This window comes from Uloborus diversus, chromosome 2 (genome assembly GCF_026930045.1).
Source record: "Uloborus diversus isolate 005 chromosome 2, Udiv.v.3.1, whole genome shotgun sequence".
Taxonomy (NCBI): domain Eukaryota; kingdom Metazoa; phylum Arthropoda; class Arachnida; order Araneae; family Uloboridae; genus Uloborus; species Uloborus diversus.
In genome coordinates, this window is record NC_072732.1 from 167,030,175 (window position 1) to 167,045,501 (window position 15,327).

Sequence of the window (15,327 nt, forward strand, 5' to 3'; positions counted from 1 at the left end):
TCGAATCGGTTGATTTAAAATTTTTCTGTTTCGATTTTTCTAATTTCTGAGTTACGATTTAATTATGTCAAGTTATGCAAATCATCTACAGAATTCTTACGGATATATGGTGGTAGTTTTCTTTTCAGTTGATTGACCATTATTTCTTTTTACTTATCGAATTCTGTAATCTTACTACCATTTTATTCCACTCATGATAAAAATTAAAAATGGTTTAACTAAAAACGCGAAATCTCGCCAAGGCTACTTTGCTCGCACAATACTAAAACTATAACCCTAAACAAATTTGGCGAAACCTTTCAGCTGAGAATAAAAGGAATAATGTAAATTCTTTCTCGGTGAAACATTTTCCATTTTGTTCTACGATAATATATTCAAGAAAATATTTTGCATACCGTCCATTCCAACTAAATGCTGCTGTAAAAGATGGTTAGTTAAATCAATTTAAGATTAAAAAAAACTAATATTCTTACAAATTCATACAAAACAATAAAAATTTTTACCTTGTATAACGTTATCCAAGTTTGTTAATCCAGTTTTCGCTTTCACTATTTTCAGTCAACTCATATTTCAGAAGGAAATAAGGAAAACTAACATTATTTTGAGAAGCTCGAGAATACTACTAAGGGACGAATTAATTTCTGTAGCTGAAAGCAAACTAAGACTCATCGATTGCGTTAATAAATGCTCAGAACAAACTGCCTGTGTTTACGTCAACAGACACACGTGGAACGCAACGTGGCAATGTTTTAATTTCATCGGCAGTTTTGTAAATCACCGCAAGGTAGAGTATTCGAGCGCTGGAGTTCCGAATTGTAGCACAATGCTTTTTTGATCACTTTTCATTTTACATTATTCATCAGTAAAATGACTAAGAATTTTTGAGAATTTATATATTGCTTTTTAAACTAGAAAATCGCCCGCCAAGGTATCAAATGGGAAAATTGTTTTTGCATTTGAACGAAGCCATTGCCCGTTTGGGGATATTTTGATAGTTGATATTTTAACTCTATCTCCAGTTTTAAACCCTAAACTCCAGTAAATAGCGCTCACTTTTCGTATCTTCATCCTCCTAAAATTAGTCTTACCAGTAAAACAGTTAAGTTACCAGATACTGTTCAGCCTTGTCAAAATAAAGCATTTCCCTGCATGGAAACATTAAATATAAAATCATTACTGTTTGACCGCGGATTGTATGTAATTTGGCAATCTATCCAAGTAAAGACTATTCCATCTGAATGAATCTAGCAGGGAAGAAGGGAAAATAACGATGGGATTTTGATGCACGCGTTTTATAATGTCACTAGTGCCTTATATTCATTTATTGCATTCTCTAAAATAAAATAAGGGAAAACAAAAATAGTTACCATAGAAACAACAAAAGAAAAAGAAAATATTTTCATTTCATTCAGGAACGTAAAAGCAAAATGGTGAGCTCAAAACTTTGTTGGGAATAAATAAATCAATTATTTTTTACCGCGAGAATATAGATCAAATATATACTTCAAATTTAAAAAATGTTGCTGAGAGACACCAAATTTTTATTTTTATAAAACTAAAGCTAATTAATAGAGAGGCAAAAGTGCACATTTGTAGCAAATCAACTAACACCCCTATAAACTAATAGATACATCCATTTCCGCCCTTAAACCGGATATTAGCCCTTCCATGTAATCGATGGTCAAACAGTATGAGGATTATTTAAACCTTTTTTAATAGCTTACTGCAAGAGTAACGTACTTAAAATGAGAAAAGACAATGAGAACGATTAATAGCAGTACACTGAATGAAATTCTCTTTTCGAAAATGCCAAGATCCTTTCAGGAGTAACAAATTACTCAGAGTAAAAGAGATGAGAAAAGAAATAAATTTTCAAGATTTGACTTCGGTTTTCCATGAAAAGAAGTTTAATCGTAAAGTAGAGATAAGTTTACTTCAAACAATATAATGAATGCTGAAGGGACTTGTTGTTGGCTCAGGAAACCAATTCTGTTTCTTAAGCGGAGGATTACGCAAGTTGGAATTTAAATTTATCGTACGTAATCAATAGAGCACTAGTAATTTAATAAAAAGTCTAACTAGTCCCCTGTGGATTACTTTGTTGACTTACGTTTCAAAGAACTTCGAGTACTTTCTTTAAAAGTCAAGTTAATGAATAAATTTTGTCAAGACTTCAGACTATGTAATTAAACTATAGTGTTTATAAACTTCTGGACATTGCACCCATTTACTTTACTATTTTTCTCATTAACTGTTTGCCTTGTTAAACGGGAGAATTTCCAACCACATTGAATAAGTCATTAAAGCTCGGTTTTGTTAATTTTGAAAAAAAAAGAAATACTGTGATTCTTAAGCGTAACACTAATAGTCTAAGGTCCCAGAATCTGAGGGGATGAAATTTGGAACCAGAATCCGAGCTGGAATGAAAAGTTAATTGTAGGCATTTTGGCAGATTCCTAAAAATGGAACAAGGGGCATTTATATACAGTGGCTTCCAAAAGTGTTCGTACACTTGCGACTTTCAATGAAATACGCCCCCATCCATTGGTTAAAATTAATATTTTGAAATGGGTATTTAATTTTAAGATATATGATCTATTTTTTTACAAAACTACATGAAAATTGTTAATAACATAATAAAACTTGATTTTTAAGAAATAAATAATCAAAAAGTGCCAGAAACTTTTTCTCTCAAAAGTTTTCGCACACACTTCGAAAGAATATCAAAAAATTAGTAAATAATATTTTTTACTAATTTATTATTTAGTAGAATATCATGCAGTATCAACAACAGCTTTTAAACGTCTGGGAATAGATTTAATTGTTCTTTTTTTCTTTGTTGTAAAATTTCTGAGTAAGTGTCCAACCGCACGTCGAGTCTTACTGTTTCTAGTTCGCTTTCCAGAAAACGTAACTTTTGAACGCAAATATTTTTCAATTTCAAAACCTTGTTTTCTTTTCTTTTTTTTTTTTTTTCATTCTTACGTGATAGTGTTATCTACAAGACTAGAAGTAACCATAAAAAATGGCCCAGCTAAGTTAAAATTTTTTTACTCATAAATTAAAAAAAAATAAGTCAAAAAAAATAATCAACTTTCAATGTTTAAAAATCGAGGCCAATTTAATATCAAAGTAGTAATTTTGTTAACTGTGCAAACAATGAACTATTTTAATGATTATTGGGAATACAATATTAAGCTCTCTTAATTAAAGTACGGAATAATTAGTAGTTTGAAATGTATGTTAAAAAATAGTATTTAGTAAATTTGAAGTATACTGGCAATTTTTAATTTCGGTAGAATGCCTGTAACTGATGTATTTTCCGCCTCCATCATTTATTTTCACTTCAGAAATAACAATATTGATAACGTCTCTCATGGAGGTGAGAAATTTTCCATTAATATGGGCTGGATACATTTTCAGAGAATATTTTTTTCTTCGTTACTACAATCTGCGCATGCTGAGCATATGAAAACATGTTCACTTTTTTTTACACTAATTTACATCCCTTAAATTCAAGTTCAGGAGGTGAGAAGTCAGGATAATCACACTAAAGTTTTAAAGCAATATTTATCTTTTTGTTTTTCGACAAAAATTTCACAACTTCAACTATGGCTGAAAATAAACAAGAAGGCTCCTGGAGCTCCCTTGTATCATGAAAAATAAAATTTGATGTCATTACTGCCACGTGCTAATGAAGAATGGCATTTTGTGTTTAGGTAACGAGGGTGAGAATTTATTGTGTGACATGACTCCTTGTCCTACTAAAACGAACTAAAACACAATATTAAAAAATATATATATATATATATATATATACTTAAACAATTAGTATTTGAGACACTTGTGAAAAGAATAATAAATAAATAAGCATAAACTTTTAATTAAACAAGTTTTTAATCAACATAAACAGTCACACAAGGTGTGTGACATACCACGGTGGTGAGAATTCACATGTTGTGAACCAAAAACATACTAAAATAAATATTATTATTAAAAATTGTTGCCATGTTTAAATAGATATATTTTTGATGAAATTAAAAATTATTGTTAAATGAATTACTCCTTAAAGTTTTTACTGTAAAAGGCGTGTGACAGAAAAGTTACACTTTTTGAAGAATGACCCAAATATGTTACATTAAGTTTAAATCTAGCGATTGGGGAGATATTTCTAAGCTTAAGGACAATTTTTGAAGCACCAGAAGCAAACGTTGAATACTTTGCTTCTTATCGTTTTCTTGATAAAAAATAAAGTTGTTAAAAAAAAAAAAATTTGGGCTAATAGTTTAAATTTGTTTTTTTTTTTTTTTTTTTTTTTTTTTAAATATTTAAATGAACAGCATGATTCATATTATTTCATCACAAAATTCCAAACTATCAAGTCCTAATGCTGATATGCACCCGCACACAAGAACACCTTCACCGTCTTGATTAACTGATCCAACTACGTTTTTAAGATTAAATTCCTCATTTTATCATCTATTTACATTTATACAAGAATAATTAACCAAAAATGTTGAATTCATTTTTATCTGTTGGTAAGACGCTATTCCAAAACGTTTTGAGCTTATTTATCGTTGATTTTGCGACGAAAAGCGTGAGTGTTTTCGCACGAACAAGAAAATTTCTGCGGGAAGAGGTCCCATATAATCCAACTAATCAGAGAACTTTGCAAACATTTTTAGGTAAAAACTAAACGTAGAATTTTTCATTAAATTCTACAGAAACTTTTACAGCACTCAAATGTCTGTTTTTCATATTTTTTTAACTCTAAATCTTGATCACGCTTTGTTAACTTGGCCAGTTAACCTTTACTTACCTTGTTTTCGATCCAATTCCTTTCTTCAAAGCATTTTATCAAGCATTTTACTATAGAATGATATAAATTAATTAATTTAGATAAACCAATTTACTGCTACTGTGAGGGGAAAAATTCAAATTTCGAATGGTGTTTGTTGTTTTTTACGAATACCAGCCATTTTAAAATAATAAGCAAAATATTAGGGAATAAATAAATAAAAAATTAAAGCGAAATGACTTTATACAGTGTCAATACAATGTAAAAATAATAAAAAAAACGACATGTGATAATTTTAATCATAAATTTAATCATAAATTAAATATTGCAGTGTATGATGACTTTTGTGGCGTACTATTTCTCTGTCTCTTCGTTTTTTGACAAATTTCAAATATAAAATCAGGCAATATTTTGGCAACATTACTGGATTTTATTTAGAATGGCAGAGGAATGATGTGAAAAAAAAATTGGACATCATATTCGGATTCATTTTCGCGTTATTTAAGTTTTACTACAAAATTTCAAGGTGTATGAACACTTTTTGGGAGCAACTCTATATAATAGTAAGCTTTTCAAAAATTCACAAACTTTGAAACTAAACATCTCCGTAACTCTTACAATAAAAATAGAAACTCCGTTCTTTAAAATTTTAAGCTCTTTAAAATATCAATTTATGATTTTACTAACTAATAGATAGATTTCAGATGTGAAACAAAAACTGAAAAAGCACATAAAACATCATTACACCCTTACATTTGACCATATTTTGATAGGCGACGCGGCAGAAATATATTCCTGTAATCATAAAAAATTGTGTTTTGTTTAAAAAACAGTTTGGGGTTGAGAAATTTGAGCGGGATCTTGTGCTATAGCGTTCCTTCTTTATAGAATTTAGTGCTTAAATAAGTAGAGGTTTACTTCCGAAATTTTTATTTTTAATTTTGTACATTAGCAACATTTTCAAACTCAGACACATATGTATGGCCAGTGTGGGGGGAGGGGGTGATAGGGAACAAAACTTCAGTATTTTAACTTCAGATAAGAGGTATTCAACATTTTATAATTTGGAAAACTCTTTCAGCCTTTTTTTTTTTTTTTTTTTTTTTTTTTTTGAAGAAAGAGTAGAAAAAAATGAAATGTCAACCTAAACAATCTCTTAATAATCACAGTCCACTTAATCAGGTACTTTTTGATCGACATTCTCTTAATCAAAGAGCAGAAAAATGGGATAACAAAGCTGAATTATTTTTGCATCTTTATTTTATCACAGCAAAATATTTAAATAAGTTAATTAAATGAAAGGCAATCAATGGGGTTCTTCGCTGGTTTTCTAAAAAAATTCTATGAATGACAAACAAAAGCAACAAATAAAGTATTTATTTATATCTGTTTCAACATATTTTCTACAAACCTCCGATTTTGAAAGAATGAGTGATGTTGTCACACAAACTGAAGTATGAATTAAAATTTTGATTTTTAAATAACACTGCACTGCAAACAGATTTTTTTTCTACGAGCCCAGTCACCTTTCTAGCCTGCCCTTGGTAAAATAACCCTCCAAATTAAAATACGACTTCCATTTTCCACTATCACATCTGTTTTTTGGAGATGCCTCTCCTTATATTTTTCACTTTTCGTTAATTTTATGACCATGATTTTGACTGCGAAAGGGGGGAAGCATTCTTTCAACAAATAATTATTTTACATAGAAATGTGATCATTTTAAATTCATGAACATTTGTAGCTAGGAAGGAGGCTTAGGGAGCTTTTCTCTTTTCAAATAACACAAAAGATAAAAATTCAATTTTTTTTCGGGTTTTTTTCCCCCGTAAAATCCAGACAAATTGTCTTCGCTAGCTTAAGCGGCGCATCCGAAATTATATTCATGTTGGAAAAAAAAAATGCATTTAAAAAAAAATCTCGAAAAAAAACTGTTTTTGTTTATAACCGGCATTACGGATTTTCAGTGCGTTAACTTGCATAAAGTACAGTGCAACAAAACATGGGAGCTCAATTCTTGTTCTGATTGCCAACATTTAAAGTAAAACTACGTGAGCCTGACCCGTGAGAAGCATTCGCATGGTATACTGTCGGAAATACCTGATTCATTTATTCGTGAACTAATGTTGAAGTAATTGCTTAAACATGCATAATCTTTCATGGGTGCTTAATGAGAGTATGGCGTTTCAAGAAGTTATCTGCATTCTGTAAAGAATTATAAAGTATTTAATTTTCGTTAGTTAAGGAGAAAGAAGAAAATCCTAAATCAAAAGGGGTGAAACGATTTAATATTAACCAATTACGAAATCAACACGAAACATAGATTTAAACATATGGAAACCATTTAGACGACACATAATACAAGGAAAAAACTGGAGCCGAACATTAGAAAAAAGCATTTTTGTTTTTTAAAAATAATATTTTTTCCGCATTATTGCGTAGATGGCAACATGGGTCTCGCAAGCGGAAAATGCAAACGAAAAGTTGCAGAACCGTTTGGTTGAATTGCAAATTATCTGAATTGAATTCAGTATTTTGAGTGCAATTTTTCGGAAAGCAACCAAAAAGCGAATCTAATGATAATTACTTATGAAGTTTGGGGAAGTTATTGTGTGTGGGAGGGTTGGGGAGTACCCACCAAAAAATCTCTTGAGAAATAATATACGTATAAGATTAGTAAATAGTTTTAATACGTCTAGAAACAGGTTTTCATTGCGTTTTTAATGTCAATTCAACGCAAACATCGCAGAAGGTAATTGGCATTGCTTATGTACAAGCGTGTTATGTAATAAAACAGAAAATCAATGATCGGTTTTAATCTGGAGCAAGATAAGTCAGAGCGTTTTGAGACATCAACTCACAAGTTTAACATTGACTGAAAGTTAAAAAAAAAAAAGTCTTGCCATATCAATACTGAAACAAAGCTAGATAAATGTTTTATAAATTTGCTTTATATTTATAAATATACTATGTTATAAAGATTTAATTTCGTCCTTAAAATTAAACATAGTTTGAAAAGTAACTTGAATAAGATTAATTTACCTGTTAGTTCTTTCACTGAAGATTTGCCTTGCGGCTCAGGAGTCACTTCCAAGCCCTTCTACCCCAAACGGACCTTAATTTTGTATACCGCACTTTATGAATGAGGCTGGTACTAGTTTTAAAAGGAAAAAAAATAAGAGGCGAAATTGCGAAGAAGAAAAACCGGTTGTTTTTATTTAATTTTGAAACTTTTGAACGGAAGAAATTCCTAAGTCACCCTCCTTGTTACAAATGTTCATGTTTTTCCCTATATCTTTAATCTAATCCCTATAATTTTAGCGGTTTTATTGATACTTCCACCCTCAACAGAACAAAAGCATGCTCAACCGGTGGTACGCACCAGAATACATATTTTGGCAAATTATCAAAATTAATTTTCATGTAAGCTGCATATGTTACAATGCAAATGCTCTTGACAAAGCGCAGAAACTGTTGTTGCATTAATCCTAAATGAGGAAAACATGAATGAGAAAGGAAGAGCGAAAGTTATCTTCAGCGTGACATGTCCTACTCAACAAAATCACTAATGATGGAATCTTAATGACTGCACTCTTAATTGGGATGAGGGATGGAGAATCGGTATCCGGGAGCCACTTTAGGGAAGAAGTTGCTATTGGAATGTTTTCATTAAATGTAGCTCACGTAGTCTGATGACTTGCTGTTGCTGCCACGCGAAACAATAAGCATTTCCTTCAGCTTTGAGTTAGCTAAATTTTGTTGTATAGAAGCAGTTTACTAAAACTAGATATTTATGTCTACAAAAAGTTGCTTATTCGGATAATACAGAAAATATTTTTGTATAGAAACAGTCTACTAAAGTTTTGTACTATAGAAGCAGTCTTCTAGGTATTTGTGTCAACAAAAGTTGAACTTTTTCAGAAAAAAACTCTATTACATTTGCCATTAAAATTATGCACATAATATTGTTGCTAGTGAGAGCTCATTTCACAAATACAAAAAATATTTTCGTAAGTTTTGTTGCATAGAAGCAGTTTTCTAAAATAAGGAATTCATGTCGATAAAAACTTGAGCTTTTTTAAGAAAATAAATCTATTCCATTTGCAATTAAAACTGTACATTAATATCGTTGATAATGGAAGCTCTTTCAGAGATGCACAAAATATTTGTGTACAAGAACAGTGCACTGAAGTTTTATAATATAGAAGCAGTCTGCTAAAACTAGGTATTCATGTCTGCAAAAAGTTGAACTTTTTTAAGAAAAAATCTATTACTTTTGCAATTAAAACTATTTATTAATATCGTTGCAAACAGAAGCAGATCCACGGGGGGGGGGGGGAGTTGGGGCATTCACCCCCCCCCCTCCCCCAAAAAAAGGCTTGTAAATTTGAAGAATTTTCGGAAGAAGACCAACTAACGACCAAACCTCCCCCCTCCCCCTTCCATCACAAAAAATATCCGACAATTGTATTTTTAGGACTTGAATTCCAAAACTTTTCCAGGGGAGAGTCCCTGAACCCCCTCTTACCAGTGTGATCGAAGATCATCAAAAACTTTAAATTTTCGGAGATTTAATTTTGCGAAACAATCGCCCCCCCCAGGAAGATTCCTTGAAACCTATTTCTTTACCTAATGTTATTAAAGTCATTTTGCAATTACGTTTTTAAGGCTAAACAGCGTTGGATATTTCCTGTTATTCTTCGGCACAAAGGTATTTATTTATTGCTTAATCTTAAACTATGTTTTTGTAACTTTAATATCAACATATTTCAGAGGGAGAGTTTTGAATAGCATGCCTTCGCCTAGTGTCTTTAAAGAGGGGTTTCAAATGCGTTTTTGAAAAACTTCAATATCGAAAAGTTGTGGGACAGCTCTTGTCCTGACTCCATAAAACTCTTTACGCTACCAAAGATGGGCAACAAACGCACTTTCAAGACTTCCGATTTCGAATAATTTTCAGTGGAAAGTTCCGAACCCAGTTCCTTCTCCCAAAGTCTTAAAAGTTAAGGCATACAACTGCTTTTTCGGGACTTCAATTTCAAAAAAATTCCGGAGATGAGCCCCCCCAAGTCCTTCTTTGCTCATCTTTTAACATCATTCAAAGATCGTCTAAAACTGCATTTTTGGAACTCCTACAGCGAAACGCTTCTGGGGAAAGGTTATGAACTCCATATCTTCTGCTACGTCATCAAAGGTAGCCTTCAATTGCACTTTTAGGACTTCAGTTCCGAAATTTTTTCCGAGAGAAAGCCCCCGAACACCCTTGTCGTTAGTATCATTAAAAATTGCGTTTTTTGGAGCTCTAATATCAGAAAACGAGTGGGGAGAATTCCTGAATCTCATCCTTTCTATTCAAGTCACCAAAGATGGCAAACAACTGTATTTTCAAAAATTATATCCTTAAATTTCAAACATTTTCCGGAGAGGGACCTCCAAACTTCTCTCCCTCTTATTATCCGCCATAGAGCCTTTAAAAATGCGATCTTAACAAACATTTTCGGGAGCCCGTAAACATTCCTACTTTTGTGCGAATAATAAATAGCTTAATCAACAAATCAACAATCCAACTATTTTCAAATTTTAGTTCCAAATACAATTTTTGTATTTCATTACGTTCGGTATGAAAACTGGTAATAAATTATTTTCAAATAAAAAAAAAACCGACTTCAAAAAACAAAGAGGAACTAAAAACGTTAAAAATTATTGGTAATACTTACATGCGATTTCCTACCCAAACGTATAAATCAAATTTATTTTACAATTCCAGTACACAAATCAACTATACAACTCCAATTATAAAATAAACACTGATTTTAATTACTATACGATGAATTATTTTAATACCTTACTAGTTATATACGATTTCTTAATTTTTAATAATCATTTGAAGTCGGGGCCTCCTGTAAATTACTACATAACGTAACGTAACTGAGTAGATTTAGTTTTAAAGATTAATTTCGCGTTTTGTTAAATTAGTATTTAACTCAGGATTTGGTGGGTTGTCAGTCACGTTAGGTAGTAGTTTATAGGAGGCCCCGACTTCAAATGGTTATTAAAAATTAAGAGATCGTATATAATTAGTTAGGTATTAAAATAATTCCTCGTATAGTAATTAAAAACAGTGTTTATTTTATAATTGGAGTTTAGTTCAGTTGATTTTTGTATTGGAACTGTAAAATAAATTTAATTTATACGTTTGGTAGAAAATCGTATGTAAGTGTAATTAGTTACTTTTTGTTTTTTAGTTCCTAGGTATTTTTTAATGTCGGTTCTTTCCTTATTTAAAAATAACTTATTGTTTGCTTTCTAGTGGTGTAAATATAAAATAAGTACGTAGGGTAGAGTTGTGGACACTCCTTACGTACATCTCGAGTGAGAAAGCGTCGAGCATAGGAGTCTGAAAGCAGCTAAGATGAGCAAAATAGAGAAAGAAATAGAGAGACTTCCAAAGACTGTGAAGAAAGGCTTTCTCAAATGCGCAATAATTTACAAAAAAAAAAAATTGTCTTCATCATCAGTTTGACTTTATCAAATTATGCTTTTAGAAAAAAATTCAGGAGTCACTAAAAAACAACAGAAATCTATTTAACTTTGCCCATAGTTTTCTTGATTTTTCAAGGATCCCATCTTTACATTCTGACCTGATGACCATGGGATCACCTGGAAAGTACATATACCCTTTGAAACGAGAAAAAAAAAATACAAATTTGTCTATGCGTGTTTGAGTTTACGGGGGACACACATAAAAAGATTTCGACGAATTGAGAACGTCTTTTTTGAAGTCGGTTAGAAAAAGAAAACAATCTTAATGCGCATTACATTTTATACGATTGACTCTAAAAACTGATCTTTGTTCCTCTTCAGGATTTATTTGTGCGCTAATTTAATTAAAACCATTTAAATATCCATGGTTTTCCTAACCAATTTTCATTTCACAATAATACGTGTCACGTAACTCATGAAAAAAGTCGCGAGTTTCTCTTTACTTGTCCCCGTTATAGATCAACACCACACTAGAAACAGAGTATCTACTGTGATGTTGTATCTATGAAGATCAAAATACTGCTAGAGCAATGAAACTAAATAAATTTCCTGTTTGCTTTAGAGGAGTCTTTATTCAAAATTTGCGATATGACTTCTAATGTTTAATACAGGGGAAATATTTAGGGGGGTACTCCCCCAAAGCAAGAACCCCCCTGAAATGGAAAAATACCCCTCAAATTACCCCCCCCCCCCCCTGCCCTTAAGTGGGCAACCCTGATTCAGGTTAATGTTTTATGGTACTTTCTTTAACACTGAGCAAATAAAGTACCTTTTTTTATGGCACTTTCTTTAACAATGGATTTTATATTTAATCGTTTAATATTGAAATTAAATGAAGTTTATTGTTTTATGCCCATAACTTTTTTCTAAAGAACAAATATAGTTTGGGACCTAAGTTAACCAACACATTTATTGGTTAACAACTTTGAAACAGATCAAAATATTTTTTTAAATACTTACCAATGCATGTAGAATTGTTAAGCATGAAAGGAATTTCCAATTAAAAAAAAATTATCTTAAGGAAAAAAATATTTAACTCGTGGTGTCAGATGTATAATCTGAATCTAAACAAGAAGTTCTGTCTAGAACTAGACGAGCCTACTTTCCCGTATACCCATACTACTTTCTAGTACCTGATCAATATTCTCAAAAATAGCTAAAATCGCAAATTTTTTCAAACATATTTTTAAAATACTTTAAGCTGATTTCTAGGAATAAAATATTCCTCACTCATCTAAAAAAAAAAAAAAAATAGCAGCAACTTTTAAACAAAGCAGCTAATACACTTTTTTCCATTAAAAAATCTTTAACAGCTTTCAAAACGAAAAAATAATAATTAAAATTAATAAGCTCATTAAAATAAATACATCATATCAAAAAAAAAAAAAAAATCGTTTCTTTTTCCCCTGTTGCCAAAAACAATTTTTTTAAATGAATTAATGCACTAACCAATATAAATAAAAACAATAAAATGTCAACTTAAAGAAATAATTTTCATTGTCAAAAAAAAAAAAAAAAAAAAAAAAAAAAGAAAGAAAGAAAAGAAAAAAAATCGTCTGCGCATATCTTTATGTAGAAACATAAATGACTTCGAGTTTATTCGCCGAAAACTGAATACCTAAATTAAAACTTTAGCGTAAAAATAAAAACAAGTCACATCAATAATAATTATTTCACAGTCAAAACCATAGCTGTGGATTTGGAGTCGGAGTCAATCTCATTTTGGGGTAAAGGAGTCGGAGTCGAATATCTAAGAATCGGAGTCAGTCATTTGTCCTCCGTGTATAAATTTTTGCCAAAGCTACGAAGTCAGAGTCGAAGTCGGAGAGTCGGATTCCGATTAATTGTCGGGCATAGGATTCGCAGTCGGAGTAAAGTGCCCCTAAATTCTCGGAGTCGAAATCTGGAGTTTGGTGTCAAGAGCTATTTCCAACAAAATTTGTTTGAAAAAAATCCGCCTTCAAGTACGGAATCTACATTGACTTTCAGTTTCCCCGTAGGCGCTAATGTTAAGGGATTTGAACTGTTCAAAATTGAACGGAAAATTGTTCAAATCAAAAAGATATTTTATATACAAGTTTTTCATCAAAAGCTATTTCCTACAAAGTTAGGTTGAAGCAAATTCGCCTCACAGTTCGGAATTGCCATGAATTTCCCCGTAGGCGCTAATGTTAAGGTTTTTTGAACTGTTCAAAATTGAATAAAAAATAGTTCAAATCAAAAAGTGAAATGTGGGAATGAGGTGTCCTTGCCGAGATCTTTCGAACAAAAAAAAGTTTGTTCGAATCGGATTATTCATTCAAAAGTTATTAGGGGGGACAGACAGACCGACGGACCGACAGACATTTTTCCCCATCTCAATACCCTACTTTCCAATTTTTAATTTTTCAATATTTATTTTATTATTTTATTTATTTTTGACTTTTTTTTTTGTTTTTTGCGATGTTTTAAAGATGCATTAAGCCTTCTTTCATGCTTTTTTCTTCTTTTTCTGGGAAAGTATGAGACTAGCAAAACTAAAATCTAAGGTTCAGGTCAAAGGCTTAATCAGCAACAACGCAACTACTTTTGTGTCAAAGAGCAATGATGAAATATTAATAACTCATAACTATTTTTTTTTTAATTTTAGAGGTATTAAGGGTCAAAAAAGGGAATTTTGTGTTGCTGTCGGACGTAAAAACTTGGTGTCGAACGTAATATGTACAAAATTACCATGGTGTCGGACGTAAACAAAAGTTTCAAACCTATTTAAATTACTTTTAGTTTTGCTTTAAACCTTGAGTAATATGTTAATGACAACAAATAAGATGTTTAGATAATTACAACATTAAATACCAATTTTTTTTCGTAAATGTTAATTATCACCTACTTCTAATTGGGATAGATGGGAAAAAAATTCTTTAAAATATTTTCTTTTGTTTCGAAGATTTTATCTTCCTCTTCTAGCTATTTAAAGTGTCTTTCTGTTTTATACATGACAGGTACTTCAATCATTTTACCATTTAACTGGGGGATACATCCTGGGTAATGTACAGACTCATGGTTAACCTCAACCCAGCTATGTACATTTATTATGAACAACTTCCATGGAATTTGTTGCACACACACAACTTCCATGCCTTCAAATTCATCTAATACATCACTGTCAGATAATTCTTTAACTAGAATAACTAGCTTAAGTGTTTTTGAGGAAGAAGTGTCTGAGATAGTAATTTCATTCAATGAAATTGCTTTGACTCAGTGCATGCAGTGAAGACTAAGGATTTTTTCGAATATTGGTGCAATGTTGCTGAATTATGCATGATCTCTTCTGGTGGTATGTATGTACTTAATGTACACTTTTGATTAATGAAGAAGCCACAGATGCATAATTCTTGTGTTCTTGTGCAATACCGATCAACTCTATTCAAGCTTTTCTAATGTAAGGGACCTCTGGTTGCAGTGGTGGTCTGATTTGGTTGAGCCCCCCCCCCCCCCTTGTTTGAGCTTTTTCATTGCCACGCTTTTTTTTTTTTTTTTTTTTTTCAAATCTTACCAACAATGCTGTCTACAGTTCCTTTCCCAGGGAACACTGCAAAGAAATTCCAGGTTAATTTGTGTTGAATTTCAGCTGAAATAAATGTAAATTTTGTTAATAGGTATATTTCCTTAAAGTGTAAACTGGGTACATCTGAGAAAACTTGTATATTTTTAGTGCTTGGACGTTTGGTTTTAAGATATTCCAAAAGGTAACTTACGAATTTATGCACGGTAAGTTTAGCACCATCCAAAGAGTCAAAAATTATTGCAAAATTTGAGAGATGTCTTTGGAAATCCACGCATGGGATGTGAAGATCGTGGCTTGGGCACGTGCCCAGTTTGCCAGATTGGATTTTGTTCTGCTGTAAAATTGTCGCATTTTGAGATGTTTAAAATACGAAAAAAAACTGTTCCTTGTAAGTTCAGTGCTTCTAGAAAAAAAAAATATTAAGTTACAAATTGGACCA